At 39.4% G+C, this 17,435-nt stretch overlaps 1 protein-coding gene across 3 annotated transcripts in view; it reads left to right on the top strand.

Annotated features, from left to right (window-relative positions):
* Positions 11,780–17,435, top strand: part of LOC102173932 (interferon-activable protein 203) — a 41,462-nt gene continuing 35,806 nt past the window's right edge. For 2 of the 3 annotated variants that reach the window (XM_005701417.3, XM_005701415.3), the window contains exon 1: positions 11,780–12,029. The gene's annotated coding sequence lies outside the window, so the exon portion shown is untranslated. The remainder of the gene's footprint in view (positions 12,030–17,435) is intronic. The other variant, XM_005701416.3, reaches the window with a different exon arrangement.

Below are 17,435 nucleotides of genomic sequence, written 5' to 3'. Positions count from 1 at the left end.
ACTCTCAAGAATCTTCTCCTATACCACAGTTCAAAAGCATCAATTCTTTGGTGCTCAGCTTTCTTCACAGTCCAACTCTCACGTCCATACATGACCACTGGAAAAACCATAGCCTTAACTATACGGATCTTTGTTGGCAAACTAATGTCTCTGCTTTTCAATATGCTATCTAGGTTGGGCATAACTTTCCTCCCAAGGAGTAAGTGTCTTTTAATTTTATGGCTGCAGTCACCATCTGCAGTGATTTTGGAGCCCCATAAAATAAAATCTGACATTGTTTCCACTCTTTCCCATCCATTTGCCATGAAGTGATGGGACCAGATGCCATGATCTTCGTTTTCTGAATTTTGAGCTTTAAGTCAACTTTTTCACTCTCCACTTTCACTTTCATCAAGAGGCTTTTAAGTTCCTCTTCACTTTCTGCTATAAGGGTGGTATCATCTATAAATCTGAGGTTATTGATATTTCTCCCCGCAATCTTCATTCCAGCTTGTGATTCTTCCAGCCCAGCGTTTCTCATGATGTCCTCTGCATATAAGTTAAACAAGCAGGGTGACAATATACAGCCTTGATGTACTCCTTTTCCTATTTGGAATCAGTCTGTTGTTCCGTGCCCAGTTCTAACTGTTGCTTCCTGACCTGCATATAGGTTTCTCAAGAGGCATGTCAGGTGGTCTGGTATTCCCATCTCTTTCAGAATTTTCCACAGTTTATTGTGATGCACACAGTGAAAGGCTTTGGCATAGTCAATAAAGCAGAAATAGATGTTTTTTTTTTTTTCTGGAATTCTCTTGCTTTTTCAATGATCCATCGGAAGTTGGCAATTTGATCTCTGGTTCCTCTGCCTTTTCTAAAACCAGCTTGAACATCTGGAAGTTCATGATTCACGTATTGCTGAAGCCTGAGTTGGAGACTTTTGAGCATTACTTTACTAGCATATGGGATGTGGATGTAGGGTTTGTTTATTTGATATGTCTGTTCTCCCCCCAAAAAGATTTCTTTATATTGGTGTGTCAAATATACAAATTATTTGCAAATATTCCAAAAGGCAAGGCACAGTGATATAAAGAGAATGGACATTTAATAGAAAAAAACTGACTTTAAATTCTGTCTCCACTACTAACTAGCTGGGTTGTTGTTATTGGTCGTTCACTCAGTTGTGTCCAACTTCTTGCGATCCCATGGACTGCAGCATGCCAGGCTTTCCTGTCCTTCACTATCTCTTGGAACTTGCTCAAATTCATGTCCATTGAGTCAGTGATACCATCCAAACATCTCATCCTCTGTCATCCCCTTCTCCTCCTGCCTACAGTCTTTCCCAGCATCAAAGTCTTTTCTAATGAGATAGCTCTTTGCATCACGTGGCCAAAGTAGTGGAGCTTCAGCTTCAGCATCAGTCCTTCCAGTGAATATTCAGTACTGGTTTCCTTTAGGATGGACTGGTTGGATCTCCTTGCAGTCCAAGAGACTCTAAAGAGTCTTCAAAACCACAGTTCAATAGCATCAATTCTTCGGCATTCATACTTCTTTATGGTCCATCTATCACATCCATACATGACTACTGGAAAAACCATAGCTTTGACTTTGTTCGCAAAGTAATGTTTCTGCTTTTTTAATATGCTATTTAGGTTTGTCATAGATTTTCTTCCAAGGAGCCAAAACTTTTTAATTTCATGGCTGCAGTTACCATTTGTAGTGATTTTGGAGCCCAAGAAAATAAAATATACTCTGTCACTGTTTCCATTGTTTCCCCATATATTTGCCATGAAGTGATGGGACTGGATGCCATGATCTTTGTTTTCTGAATGTTGAGTTTTAAGCTAGCTTTTTCCACACTCCTCTTTCACTTTCATCAAATGGCTTTTTAGTTCCTCTTTGCTTTCTGTCATAAGTGTGGTGTCATCTGCTTGTCTGAAGTTATTGATATATCTCCTGGCAGTCTTGATTCCAGCTTGTGCTTCATCCAGTCTGGCATTTTGTATGATATACTCTGCATATAAGTTAAATAAGCAGGGTGACAATATACAGCCTTGCTGTACTCCTTTCCCAATTTGGAACCAGTCTATTGTTTCATGTCTATTTCTAACTGTTACTTCTCGTCCCACATGCAGGTGTCACAGGAGGCAGGCAAGGTGGTCTTGTATTCCCATCTTTTAAAGAGTTTTCCATAGTTTGTTGTCCTTGAGCAATTGCATTAACCTCTTTCAATTTCAGTTCCCTTATCAATGAGATTTAGTTAATGTTTAATGTCTTTACCCTATAGTATGTTGTGAAATTACTTGAGAAAATATTTGGAAGGCCCTAGGACTTAGTGGCTAGAGATAAAGTTTAGCTCTCTGTGCCAGAGGGAATCAGAGACTCCAGGAAATATATGGCGTATTGACTGTATGCAGGTCAGGATGCAACAGTTAGAACTGCACATGGAACAACAGACTGGTTCCAAATAGGAAAAGGAGTATGTCAAGGCTGTATATTGTCACCCTGCTTATTTAACTTATATGCAGAGTACATCATGAGAAATGCTGGGCTGGAAGAATCACAAGCTGGAATCAAGATTGCTGGGAGAAATATCAATAACCTCAGATATACAGATGGCACCACTCTTATGGCAGAAAGTGAAGAGGAACTAAAAAGCCTCTTGATGAAAGTGAAAGTGGAGAGTGAGAAAGTTGGCTTAAAGCTCAACATTCAGAAAACGAAGATCATGGCATCTGGTCCCATCAGTTCGTGGTAAATAGATGGAGAAACAGTGGAAATAGTGTCAGATGTTATTTTTTGGAGGGCTCCCAAATCACTGCAGATGGTGATTGCAGCCATAAAATTAAAAGACACTTACTCCTTGGAAGGAAAGTAATGACCAACCTAGATAGCATATTGAAAAGCAGAGAGATTACTTTGTCAACAAATGTCCATCTAGTCAAGGCTATGGTTTTTCCAGTAGTCATGTATGGATGTGAGAGCTGGACTTTGAATAAAGCTGAGCGTGGAAGAATTGATGCCTTTGAACTGTGGTATTGGAGAAGATTCTTGAGAGTCCCTTGGACTACAAGGAGATCCAACCAGTCCATCCTAAAGGAGATTAGTCCTGGGTGTTCTTTGGAAGGACTGATGCTAAAGCTGAAAGTCCAGTACTTTGGCCACCTCATGCGAAGAGCTGACTCATTGGAAAAGACTCTGATGCTGAGGGATTATGGGCAGAGGAGAAGGGGACCACAGAGGAGGAGATGGCTGGAAGGTGTCACCGACTTGATGGACATGAGTTTGAGTGAACACCGGGAGTTGGTGATGGACAGGGAGGTCTGGCATGCTGCAATTTAAAGATTGTAGAAACTGAACTGAACTAGGTTGGTCATAACTTTTTTTCCAAGGAGTAAGTGTCTTTTAATATCATGGCTGTAGTCACCATCTGCTGTGATTTTGGAGCCCCCTAAAATATAGTCAGCCATAGTTTCAATTGTTTCCCCATCTATTTGCCGTGAAGTGATGGGACCAGATGCCATGATCTTAGCTTTCTGAATGTTGAGCTTTAAGCCAACTTTTCCCTTTCCTCTTTCACTTTCATCAAGAGGCTCTTTAGTTCTTTTTCGCTTTTTGCCATAAGGGTGGTATCATCTGCATATTTGAGGTTATTGATATTTCTTCCGGCAATCTTGATTCCAGCCTCTGCTTCTTCCAGCACCACATTTCTCATGATGTACTCTGCATAGAATTTAAATAAGCAGGTGACAATATACAGCCTTGATGTATTCCTTTTCTGATTTGGAAACTGTCTATTGTTCCATGTCCAGTTCTGACTGTTGCTTCCTGACCTGCATACAGGTTTCTCAAGAGGCAGGTCAGGTGATCTGGTATTCCCATCTCTTTCAGAATTTTCCACAATTTTGTGGTGATCTTCACAGTCAAAGGCTTTGGCATAATCAATAAAGCAGAATAAATGTTTTTTCTGGAAGTCTCTTGCTTTCTTGATGATCCAGCATATGTTAGCAATTTGATTTCTGGTTCCTCTGCCTTTTCTAAAACCAGCTTGAACATCTGGAATTCATGGTTCATGTATTATTGAAACTTGGCTTGGAGAATTTTGAGCATTACTTTACTAGCATGTGAGATGAGTGCAATGTGCGGTAGTTTGCACATTCTTTGGCATTGCCTTTCTTTGGGACTGGAATGAAAACTGACATTTTTCCAGTCCTTTGGCCAGTGCTGAGTTTTCCAAATTTGCCTGCATATTGAGTGCAGCACTTTCACAGCATCATCTTTCACGATTTGAAATAGCTCAACTGGAATCCCAACACCTCCACTAGCTTTGTTCATAGTGATGCTTTCTAAGGCCCACTTGAATTCACATTCCAGGATGTCTGGCTCTAGGCGAGTGTGAGTGATCACACCGTTATGATTATCTGTGTCATGAAGATCTTCTTTGAATGGTTCTTTTGTGTATTCTTTCCACCTCTTCTTAATATCTTCTCCTTCTGTTAGGTCCGTACCATTTCTGTCCTTTATCGAGCCCATCTTTGCCTGAAATATTCCCTTGGTATCTCTAATTTTCTTGGAAAGATCTCTAGTCTTTCCTTTTCTATTGTTTTCCTCCATTTCTTTGCACTGATCTTTGAGGAAAGCTTTCTCATCTCTCCTTGCTATTCTTAGGAACTCTGCATTCAAATGGGTATACCTTTCCTTTTCTCCTTGGCTTTTTGCTTCTCTTCTTTTCACAGCTATTTTAAGGCCTCCTCAGATAGCCATTGTGCTTTTTTGCATTTCTTTTTCTTAGGGGTGTTCTTGATCCCTGTCTCCTGTACAATGTCATGTAACTCCATCCATATTTCATCAGGCATTCTATCTAATAAATCTAGTCCCTTAAATTTTTTCCCACTTCCACTGTATAATTGTAAGGTATTTGATTTAGGTCATACCTGAATGGTCTAGTGGTTTTCCCTACTTTCTTCAATTTAAGTCTGAATTTGACAATAAGTTGTTTGTGGTCTGAGCCACAGTCAGCTCCCAGTCTTGTTTTTGCTGGCTGTATAGAGCTTCTCCATCTTTGGCTGCAAGGAATATAATCAATCAAATTTTGGTGTTCACCATCTGGTGATGTCCATGTATAGTCTTCTCTTGTGTTGTTGGAAGAATGTGTTTGCTATGACCAGTCCATTCTCTTAGCAAAACTCTATTAGCCTTTGCCCTGCTTCATTCTGTATTCTAAGGCCAAATTTGCCTGTTACTCCATGTATTTCTTGACTTCCTACTTTTGCATTCCAGTCCCCTATACTGAAGAAGACATCTTTTTTGGGTGTTAGTTCTAAAAGGTCTTGTAGGTCTTCATAGAACCGTTCAACTTCAGCTTCTTCAGCATTACTTGGGTTGGGGCATAGGCTTGGATTACCGTGATATTGAATGGTTTGCCTTGGAAACGAATAGAGATCATTTTGTCGTTTTTGAGATTGCATCCAAGTACTGCATTTCAGACTCTTTTGTTGACCATGATGGCTACTCCATTTCTTCTGAGGAATTCCTGCCCGCAGTAGTAGGTATAATGGTCATCTGAGTTAAATTCACCCATTCCAGTCCATTTTAGTTTGCTGATTCATAGAATGTTGATGTTCACTCTTGCCATCTCTGGTTTGACCACTTCCAATTTGCCTTGATTCATGGACCAAGGTTCCTAGGCAATATTGCTCTTTACAGCATCAGACCTTCTTTCCATCACCAGTCACATCCAGAACTGGGTGTTGTTTTTGCTTTGGTTCTGTCTCTTCATTCTTTCTAGAATTATTTCTCCACTGATCTCCAGTAGCATATTGGGCACATGCCGACCTGGGGAGTTCATCTTTCAGTGTTTGAAAGTGTCTCCTGTGGAGGTACGGGTCAGCAGTGGACTGCCACAGGGAAAGGGGCTTGGATGAAGCAGACTTGGTATGGCATAAGTCCTCTTGGAGGAGGTAGCTATTAACCCCACCATAGACAGCCAGACCTTACACAGGACTGGGGAAAAGACTCTTGAAGGGCACAAAACGAACCTTGTGTGCTCAGGACCCAGGAGAAAGGAGCAGTGACCCCACAAAAGACTGAACCAGACTTGCCTGTGGTTGTCTAGGACTCTCCAGCAGAGGCTTGGGTAGGTGGTTGCCTGCTGCAGGGTTGGGGGCTGTGAGTGTAGCAGTACATGCATGGGATCTTTTGAAGGAGGTTGCCATCATCTTCATTACCTCCACTATAGTTTGAAAGTGAAAGTGAAGTCACTCAGTCATGTCTGACTCTTTGCCATCCCATGGACTGTAGCCCACCAGGCTCCTCTATCAGTGGGATTCTCCAGGGAAGAATACTGGAGTGGGTTGCCATTTCCTTCTCCAGGAGATCTTCCCAATCCAGGGATCGAACTCGGGTCTCCCGCATTGTAGACAGATGCTTTACCATCTGAGCCATCAGAGTTTGGCCTCAGTAAATACCAGGGAGGGAACACAGCTCTGTTCAATCGCTCAGTCATGTCTGACTCTTTGCAACCCCATGGAATGCAGCTCACCAGGCCTCCCTGTCCATCACCAATTCCTGGAGTTCACTCAAACTCATGTCCATAGAGTTGGTGATGCCATCCAGCCATTTCATCCTCTGTCATCCCTTTCTCCTCCTGCCTCCAATCCCTCCCAGCATCAGAGTCTTTTCCAATGAATCAACTCTTCCCATGAGGTGGCCAAAGTACTGGAGTTTCAGCTTTAGCATCACTCCTTCCAAAGAAGGAAGGACACACAGGACTGATCTCCTTTAGGATGGACTGGTGGGATCTCCTTGCAGTCCAAGGGACTCTCAAGAGTCTTCTCCAACTCCACAGTTCAAATACATCAATTATTTGGGATCAGCTTTCTTCAAAGTCCAACTCGCACATCCGTACATGACCACTGGAAAAACCGTAGCCTTGACTAGACAGACATTTGTTGGCAAAGTAATGTCTCTGCTTTTCAATATGCTATCTAGGTTGGTTATAACTTTATTTTCAAGGAGTAAGTGTCTTTTAGTTTCATGGCTGCAATCACCATCTGCAGTGATTTTGGAGCCCAGAAAAATAAAGTCTGACACTGTTTCCCCATCTATTTGCCATGAAGTGATGGGGCCGGATGCCATGATCTTAGTTTTCTGAATGTTGAGATTTAAGCCAACTTTTTCACTCCCCTCTCACTTTCATAACGAGGCCTTTTAGTTATTCTTCTCTTTCTGCCATAAGGGTGGCGTCATCTGCATATCTGAGGTTATTGAGATTTCTCCCTGCAATCTTGATTCCAATTTGTGCTTCTTCCAGTCCAGTGTTTCTCATGATGTACTCTGCATATAAGTTAAACAAGCAGGGTGACAATATACAGCCTTGATGTACTCCTTTTCCTATTTGGAATCAGTCTGTTGTTCCGTGCCCAGTTCTAACTGTTGCTTCCTGACCTGCATATAGGTTTCTCAAGAGGCATGTCAGGTGGTCTGGTATTCCCATCTCTTTCAGAATTTTCCACAGTTTATTGTGATCCACACAGTCAAAGGCTTTGGCATAGTCAATAAAGCAGAAGCAGATGTTTTTCTTGAACTCGCTTGCCTTTTTGATGATCTAGCGGATGTGAGCAATTTGATCTCTGGTTCCTCTGTCTTTTCTAAATCCAGCTTGAACATGAGGAAGTTCACGGTTCATGTATTGCTGAAGCCTGAGTTGGAGAATTTTGAGCATTACTTTACTGGCATGTGCTGCTACTGCTGCTGCTGCTAAGTTGCTTCAGTCGTGTCCAACTCTGTGCAACCCCATAGATGGAAGCCTTGCAGGCTCCCCCGTCCCTGGGATTCTCCGAGCAAGAACACTGGAGTGGGTTGCCATTTCTTTCTCCAATGCATAAAAGTGAAAAGTGAAAGTGAAGTCGCTCAGCTGTGTCCGACTCTTCGTGACCCCACGGACTGCAGCCTACCAGACTCCCCCATCCATGGGATTTTCCAGGCAAGAGCACTGGAGTGGGTTGCCATTGCCCTGTCCATTACTAGCATGTGAGATGAGTGCAATTGTGTGGTAGTTTGAGCATTCTTTGGCATTACCTTTCTTTGGGATTGGAAGGAAACCGGACCATGTTCCAGTCCTGTGGCCACTGCTAAGTTTTCCAAATTTGCGGACATAGTGAGTGTAGCACTTTCACAGCATCATCTTTCAGGATCTGAATTAGCTCACCTGGAATCCCATCACCTCCACTAGCTTTGTCCGTAGTGTCTTGACTTCACATTCCAGGATGTCTGGCTCTAGATGAATGATCACACCATCGTGATTATCTTAGTCATGAAGATCTTTTTCGTACAGTTCTTCTGTGTATTCTTGCCACCTCTTCTTAATATCTTCTGCTTCTGTTAGGTCCATACCATTTCTGTCCTTTACCGAGCCCATCTTTGCATGAAATTTTCCCTTGGTATCTCTAATTTCTTGAAGAGATCTCTAGTCTTTCCCATTCTGTTGTTTGCCTCCATTTCTTTGCATTGATCACTGAGGAAGGCTTTCTTATTGCTCCTTGCTATTCTTTGGAACTCTGCATTCAGATGCTTATATCTTTCCTTTTCTCCTTTGCTTTTCACTTCTCTTCTTTTCACAGCTATTTGTAAGGCCTCTCCAGACAGCCATTTTGCTTTTTTGCATTTCTTTTCCATGGGGATGGTCTTGATCTCTGTCTCCTGTACAATGTCATGAACCTCATTCCATAGTTCATCAGGCACTCTGTCTGTCAGATCTAGTCCCTTAAATCTATTTCTCACTTCCACTGTATAATCATAAGAGATTTGATTTAGGTCATACCTGAATGGTCTAGTGGTTTTCCCTACTTTCTTCAATTTGGCAATAAGGAGTTCATGATCTGAGCCACAGTCAACTCCTGGTCTTGTTTTTGCTGACTGTATAGAGCTTCTCCATCTTTGGCTGCAAAGAATATAATCAATCTGATTTTGGTGTTCACCATGTGGTGATGTCCATGTGTAGTCTTCTCTTGTGTTCTTGGAAGAGGGTGTTTGCCATGACCAGTGCATTCTCTTGGCAAAACTCTATTAGTCTTTGCCCTGCTTCATTCCATATTCCAAGGCCAAATTTGTCTGTTACTCCAGGTGTTTCTTGACTTCCTACTTTTGCATCCCAGTCCTATGTAATGAAAAGGACTTTTTTTTTTTTTTGGTGTTAGTTCTGAAAGGTCTTGTAGATCTTCATAGAACCATTCAACTTCACCTTCTTCAATATTACTGGTTGGGGCATAGGCTTGGATTACTGTGATATTCAATGGTTTGCCTTGGAAATGAACAGAGATCATTCTCTCATTTTTGAGATTGCATCTAAGTATTGCACATCAGACTCTTTTGTTGACCATGATGGCTACTCCATTTCTTCTAATGGATTCCTTCCTGTAGTAGTAGGTATAATGATCCTCTGAGTTAAATTACCCATTCCAGTCCATCTTAGTTCACTGATTCCTATACTGTCGATGTTCATTCTTGCCATCTCCTGTTTGACCACATTTAATTTGCCTTGCTTCATGGACCTAACATTCCAGGCTCCTATGCAATATTGCTCTTTACAGCATCAGAACTTGCTTCTATCACCAGTCACATCCACAACTGGATATTGTTTTTGCTTTGGCTCCATCCCTTCATTCTTTTTCATCAACAGACAATAGGATTAAAGATTTACTGAGCATGTCCTAGCCCATCAGAACAAGATCCAGTTTCCCCCTGTCAGTCTCTCCCATCAGGAAGCTTCCATGCGCCTCTTAACCTTCCCCATCAGAGGGCAGATAGACTGAAAACCACAGTCACATAAAACTAACCAATTTAACCACATAGACCACAGACTTTTCTAACTCAATGAAACTATGAGCCATACCGTGAAGAATCACCCAAGATGGATGGGTCATGGTGAAGAGTTCTGACAAAATGTGGAGAAGGGAATGGCAAACCACTTAAGTATTCTTGCCTTGAGAATCCTATGATCAGTATGAACAGAATAGTATCAGTGATTTGTGATTCCCAAGAAATAAAGTCTGTCACTGTTTCCATTTTTTCCCCATCTATTTGCTATGAAGTTATGGGACCAGATGCCATGATCTTAGTTTTCTAAATGTTGAGCTTTAAGCCAACTTTTTACTCTCCTCTTTCACTTTCTTCAAGAGGCTCTTTAGTTCTTCTTCACTTTCTGCCATAAGGGTGGTATCATCTGCCTATCTGAGGTTATTGATATTTCTCCTGGCAATCTTGATTCCAGCTTGTGCTTCTTCCAGCCTAGTGTTTCTCATGATGTACCCTGCATATAAGTTAAATAAGCAGGATAATCTTGACATACTCCTTTCCCGATTTGGAACCAGTCTGTTGTTCTGTGTCCAGTTCTAATTGTTGCTTCTTGACCTGCATACAGATTTCATCAGGAGGCAGGTCAGGTGGTCTGGCATTCCCATCTCTTTCAGAATTTCCTACTGTTTGTTGTGATCCACACAGTCAAAGGCTTTGGCACAAGCAATAAAGCAGAAATAGATGTTTTTTGGAACTCTCTTGCTTTTTCAATAATCTGGCAGATGTTGACAATTTGATCTCTGGTTCCTCTGCCTTTTCTAAAACCAGCTTGATTATCTGGAAATTCATAGTTCACATACTGTTGAAACCTGGCTTGGAGACTTTTGAGCATTACTTTACTAGCATGTGAGATGAGTGAGATAAGGGTGAATGTTTTAGATCCTATTTAAACCAATAGATAACTTATAGAAAAATCACTCTCAGGAGTTTTAGACCAAAAAAAAAAAAAAAAAAAAAAAGTAGAAAGATGGCTCCTCCAACGTCTTCTCTTGCTGCTGCTACACCAAAAACAGGAAACAAGTGTAAGTAGCTGTTGAGGTCCTTTAATGGACCAGAACCTGGTGGTCCGGGGTCGACCGATAAGAAAGTAAGGGAGAGAGAAAGAGGCTGATATTCCTTGGTTTACCCAGAAAGCCAATAAAGCCCCTGGCTCAGGGCTTGCTCTCTTCACAGAGGCCTCAGGAGCCCTCTTGATAGGGTGAAGGTGCAGAGCACCTTCTCTAGAGGGTCTTAGAAGCTCGGGCAGGAAAGTGAACTCAGGAGGCCTCTGCGCTCCAAAGAAATAGCCTGAGAGAGAGAGAAAGAAAGAAAGACACGGGGACCAAAGCTCTGATGGAGCAAAGGTGTTTTAATTAACATGGTGTGGGCATATATACTGTAGTTATTCTCAGCAAAGATAAAGATTAAAATTCCAGACTTACAAAACATAGGAGATCCATATTAAAAAGAGAGAGACAGAGAGTTTTAAATAATCACTTTTACCATATGATTCACAGGAAGGAAGAGGGGACTTATCACTGTATAGAAAAACTAATGAAGGATATGCCTGGATTCTTCAGCATTGGGGAGAGGCTTGCCTCTCCTCTTAATTCCTGAATATTCAGGATTAATAAGGAATAGAGGATTCCTGACAGATCCAAAACAGCACATAGGAATGTTTTCTGACAAGTAGCCAGATGACTCCTCTTACTTCTCATATATTTGAGAGTCATTCAAGTGAATATAGATTTTTAATGACCCGCATGTAAGTCTTCTGGATAAAAAAAGTTCTAATCTTGGAACTCTTCTCATCTACCAACATTCATAATAAAAAAATTTGAGTGTAACCTTGCCATAAATTTTTTTGTTGTTTTTGAGTAAGATATTTACAGGAAATAAACTGTTTTCTCTGACTGAGGAAATCGAAAGCTAAGAGCATTGGTGGGAGGAGTCTCAATACTGTTTCATAACGTCCTCCTCTCTGGGAAAGCACCATATGAGGTAGCCAGCACTCAATCAAGGGTTTTGACTAGTCAGTGCCCTTTTTCCCTGTTATCTTTCAAAATACTTCCTTTCCCTCTGCCCTTCAGGAGATTATACAATTCTGTAGTTCAGTCTCTAAGAGCTTTACTGATTTATCATCCTACTTAAACAGTGATTCTTATATTTTTAAAGATAACCTCAAGATCTGGACTGCTGTGGAAGACATCTCCACTGAGGTAAGATGAGTAGGAATTCTTGTTGAGAGCTCTGGGTATCTGGTTGGTAACCTCAAGAGGACAAGGGGAGCTTTTGATGAAGAATTTGGGGGGAATGGATTGGAATCAACTATATTCAGAAAAGTGAAAACAGCACTAACTTGATTCTAAACATTTACTGCCTAGACAAATAATAGACATTTCATTCTACCACAACCGAAGCCTGAAGAAAGGGAGGTGCATTTTGACAATAGAAGATATTAAAATGTATTCCCCAGGCAACTATGGGCGTGAGTTATATTTAGAGACAGTATTTGCTTTCCTTCCCTAAAAGATGCACAGGAAACTTAGTGGCTGTGGTGGGGGCCTGGGTAAAAGTCCAGATAAGGGCATGATAAAATATCATAAAATAATATTGAGTAAAATATAGAACCAGATATAAAACTATATTGTGTGATATTATCCTAATTTTTGAAAACACACACACACACAGCAGAGCAGATAAGTTTCAATTCCACAAATGCAGTTATACAAAGCATGGCTTCTTTACCTCCCTTAAGACAGTTAATTTTTCTTTCAGACTTCATTCTATATGTGCTTCCAGAGTTGTTATTTCACTCTCTTTTAGAATTACTCTCTGCTTTCCTGAAAATTAATAACTTTTTTTCTGGTGGCACAGCATAGGAGAGATGCAGGGAGAGGCAATTACAAGCAGATTTCTATTGCCTACTTTTAGAATTGTTTAAGACTTTCTGCATGACCTGGTGCAAAAATATTTTATATGTGCTTAACTAGAATATAAGATTTTTAATGTTCATTTCAGAATCTTCTGTATGTTAGATAAACAATCTTAATTGTACTATTATATTTACTTTGAGTAGGTAAATAGACAATGAAAACTGTTGTATCTCCCTAGGAGTTGTATCTTTTATCATTGTGTTGTGCTCTGATGATATTTTTTATTTCAGATCTGTTTAAAGCTAGACTACACAGACAAACTACTTTTCTTTTAGGTATGCTTTACACATTTTAGGTACTCTTTTCATATTTAGGTACTCTTTATCATATTTTATGATAAAATATTTTTCTTTTATTTTTCCACCATCAAATGATCTTCTGTTAAAAATACCTTGGCAAATTTCCTAAATCCAAGTTGACCAAATTTTCACTTAAGTTTAACCTCTTAGATTCTTTGTGTCTATGCTGACAGATAACATATATTATCTTGTTTCTTCTATTCATTTCAATTTATGATGCTTCTATATTTTCTTTTCTTGAACTTTTTTTTGAGGGGGAGGAGTTAGTATTTCTGGTTTGGGTTTTTACTCATACCCCTATCTTACTTAACGTTTAAGACAAGTAGGTTAGTGTACTGTCATGTTCTTTGTCTTTCCTCCCTCCCTCCACCATGTTGATATACTTCCTGTTTCTTTTATCTTCAAACTGAGCTTTATTAATTTTAAGACATAGATAGACACACCTGATCAGGTTAAGTTTTCACTTTTATTTACCTTTCAACTTACAGTTTTTCTTGACTTCCTTATAATTGGTGTGTATGCTCAGTTGCTCAGTCATGACTTTTTGTGATCCCATGGACTATCACCAACCAGGCTCCTCTGTCCATGCAATTTTCCAGGCAAGAATACTGGATTGCGTAGTCATTCCCTTCTCAGGGGATCTTTCTGACCCAGGAATCAAACCTGTGTCTCTTGTATCTCCTGCTCTGTCAGGCAGATTCTTTACCACTGAGCTACCTGGGAAGCTCCAACTTCCTTATATATTACCCTTTTTTTGACTAGTTACTTCCAGTAGATGTCTCCATGTGATCTTTGCCTGTCAAAAGTACTAAGGCCTTGAATACAGGAAAATAGTTTTTGAAGCCCTCATATTTAAATATCATTTTGACTGGATTAAAAATCCCACTCTAAAAATTATTTTTCCCTCAAGGTAAATTGGCAGTACCTTGTCTAATACCGCTGAGACTAGATATGTTGTGAAATTCCGATCTGGAAAGCTCAGAAAATGCTTTTTAATTACTCAATCTAATTTATTAATTGGGGAGAAGGGGCTAAAGTTTGCATTTTATTATTTTTCTTCCAGTTTTTTTGAGCCGTAATTGACATACACCACCATATAAATTTAAGATATACTACATAGTGATCCGATTTATACACTGCTGCTGCTGCTGCTAAGTCACATCATGAAGTAATAAGCACAATAACTTTAGTGAGCATCCATCATCTCATATAGGTGCAAAATTAAAGATGTACCAAAAAAATTTTTTTCTTGTAATGAGAACCCAGTTTACTCTCACAATAATTTTCATATATAACATGCAGCAGTCATAATTATATTTATCGTGTTGTATATTACATCCCTAGTACTTATTTATCCTATAGCTTTGAAGTTTGTACATTTCGCCTACCTTCATCTAATTTCCCTTCCCCCTACCACACCCTGATTACTGGTTACCATCTTTTGCTATGAGTTTGTTTTTGCAGTATAATTGAGCTAAGAAATTGTATTGGTTGCTATAACATGACATAGTTATTCAATATTTCTTTTTTTTTAATTTTAAATGTATGTAATTACTTTACAATATCGTGATGGTTTTTGCCATACAGCAGCATGAATTGGCCATAAGTATACACGTGACCCCCCATCCTGAACCCACTCCCACTTCCCTCCCCACCCTGTCCCTCTGGGTTTTCCCGGACCATTGGGTGCCCTGCTTCATACATCGAACTTGCCCTGGCCATCTATTTTACATATGATAATGTACATGTTTCAGTGCTGTTCTCTCAAATCATCCCAACCTCACCTTCTCCCACAGAGTCCAAAAGTTTGCTCTTTACATCTGTGTCTCCTTTGCTGCCCTGCATGCAAGATCATTGGTACCATCTTTCTAAATAATATTTCTATACATTTCAAACCAATCACCATAAGTCTAGCTATGATTGTCACCATACATACTTGTTACCATATTACATTCTTATTGATTATATTCCATACACTGTACATTTATATTACATTATGTACATTATTACATTATGTACATTCCCTACACATGACTCATTTATTTTGCAACTGGAAGTTTGCACATGTTAATCTCCCTCACCTATTTCTTTGCTTCTACTATACTCTGCCTCTGGAGAATACCTATTTGTTCTCTGTACCTATAATTGTTTGTTTTTGATATGTTTATTCATCTGAATTTTTTAGATTGTACATCACATGAAATCATAAAATACTTGTCTTTGTCTGTCTGGCTTATTTCACTCAGAATAATATCCTCTAGGTCCATCCATGTTGTTGCACACAGCAAAACTGCATTTTTTTTTTAATGACTGAGTAATAACCCATCATATATATTGGCCATGTATTCTTTATCTATTCTTCCACTGATGAGCATTTAGGCTGTTTCTGTATTTTGGTTATTGCAAATAGTCCTGCCATGAACATTGGGGTGTGTATATGATTTCTAATAGTATTTTTATTTTGTTTGGATAGGTACTCAGGAGTGGTATTTCTGAATCATATGGTAGTTTTATATTCTTTATTTTTTGCAAATCTCCATGTTGTTTTCCATAGTGGATACACCAATTTACATTCCCACCAACAGTGCACAAGGGTTCTCTTTTCTCTGCATTCTCATGAAGACTTGTTATTTGTCACTGTTTGACATAATAACTATTCTGACAGGTGTGAGATGATATCTCATGGTAATTTTGACTGCATTTCCCTGATGATTAGTAATGTTAGGCAACTTTTCATGAGCCTGTTGGCCATCTATATGTTTCCTTGGAAAAATATTCCTTCAGTCCCTCTACTGATTTTTTTTAACTGTATTGCATGCTTGTTTGATGTTGAGTTGTATGAATTCTTTGTATATTTTGGATATCAACCCATTATCAGATATATTGTTTACAAATAAAGTCTCCCATTCAGTATGTGGGCTTGTGGTTTTGTTGATAGTTCCCTTTGCTGTGCAAATGATTTTTAGTTTGATGAAATCTTATCTTTTTATTTTAATTTTTGTTTCCCTTACCCAGAAGATATATCCAAAAAACCATAATGAAGACTGCTGTCAAGGAGTATAGTGCTAGTTTTCTTTAGAAGTTTTATGGTTTTAAGTCTTCAATTTAAGTCTTTAATTCATTTTGAATTTATTTTTGTACATGGTGTCAGAAAGTAGACCAGTTTGACTTTTTTCACATAGCTGTCCACTTTTCTCAACACCACTTGTTCAGGTTGTCTTTTATGCATTGTAATTCTTGCCACCTTTATCAGATTAATTACCCTTAAAGTGTGGATTCATATCTGGAATCTATTTTATTCCATTGATCTAGGTATATGTTTTGGAGAAGGAAATAGCAACCCACACCAGTGTTCTTGCCTGGAGAATCCCAGGGACGGGGAGCCTCGTGGGCTGCCGTCTATGGGGTGGCACAGAGTTGGACACTACTGAAGCGACTTAGCAGCAGCAGCAGCAGCAGCAGCAGCACATATATGTTTTTGTTCCATCTTTCTTCTGTTTTGATTAGTGTAGCTTTGTAGTATACTTTGATATCAGGGAATGTTGTACCTCCAGGCTTGTCCTTCTTTCTTTAAATTGTTTTGGTTATTTGAGGCGTCTTGTGCTTCCATACAAGTTTTCAAATTTTTTGTTCTAGTTCTGTGAAAAATGCTACTGGTAATTTGATCAGGATTGCATTGGATCTGTATGGTGCCTTGGGTGGAAAAGTGACTTTAATAATATTAATTCTTTAAATCCATATTTTTCCATCTGTTAGTGTTGTCTTCAATTTCTTTCATCAGTGTTTTGTAGTTTTCCAAAAAGAGGTCTATTTCCTTAGTCAAATTTATTCTTAGGTATTTTGTTCTTTTTGATGTGATTGTAAATGGGGTTGTTTTCTTAATTTCTGTTTCTGATAGTTCATTGCTAGTGTATAGAAATGCAACAGACTTCTGTGCTAACTGTGAGGTTTTTTTTTTTTTTAATTAGTTAATTATTTTTTAGTTGGAGGAAAATTGCATTACAATTTTTGTGTTGATTTCTGCCGTACAACAAGGTGAATCAATCATAATTGTATGTGTATCTCTCCCTTCTTGAGCCTCTTTCCTCCCCCAACCCTACCCCTCCAGGTAATCACAGAGTGCCAGGCTGGGCTCCCTGTGTTATGTAGCAGCTTCTCACCTGCTATCTGTTTTACATATGATAGTTGTAGTATGTTGATGCTACTTTCTCCATTTGTCCCACTATCTCCTTACCCCTCTATATCCACAAGTCCATTCTTTACATCTGTGTTTTCATTCCTTCCTTGCAAATAATTTCATCAGTACCATCTTTCTAGATCCCATATGTATGCATTAACATATGATATTTGTTTTTCTCTTTCTAACTTACTTCACTCTGTATGATAGGCT

The sequence above is a fragment of the Capra hircus genome, chromosome 3 (genome assembly GCF_001704415.2).
Source record: "Capra hircus breed San Clemente chromosome 3, ASM170441v1, whole genome shotgun sequence".
Classification (NCBI taxonomy): domain Eukaryota; kingdom Metazoa; phylum Chordata; class Mammalia; order Artiodactyla; family Bovidae; genus Capra; species Capra hircus.
This window is presented reverse-complemented; position numbering and strand designations above follow the sequence as displayed.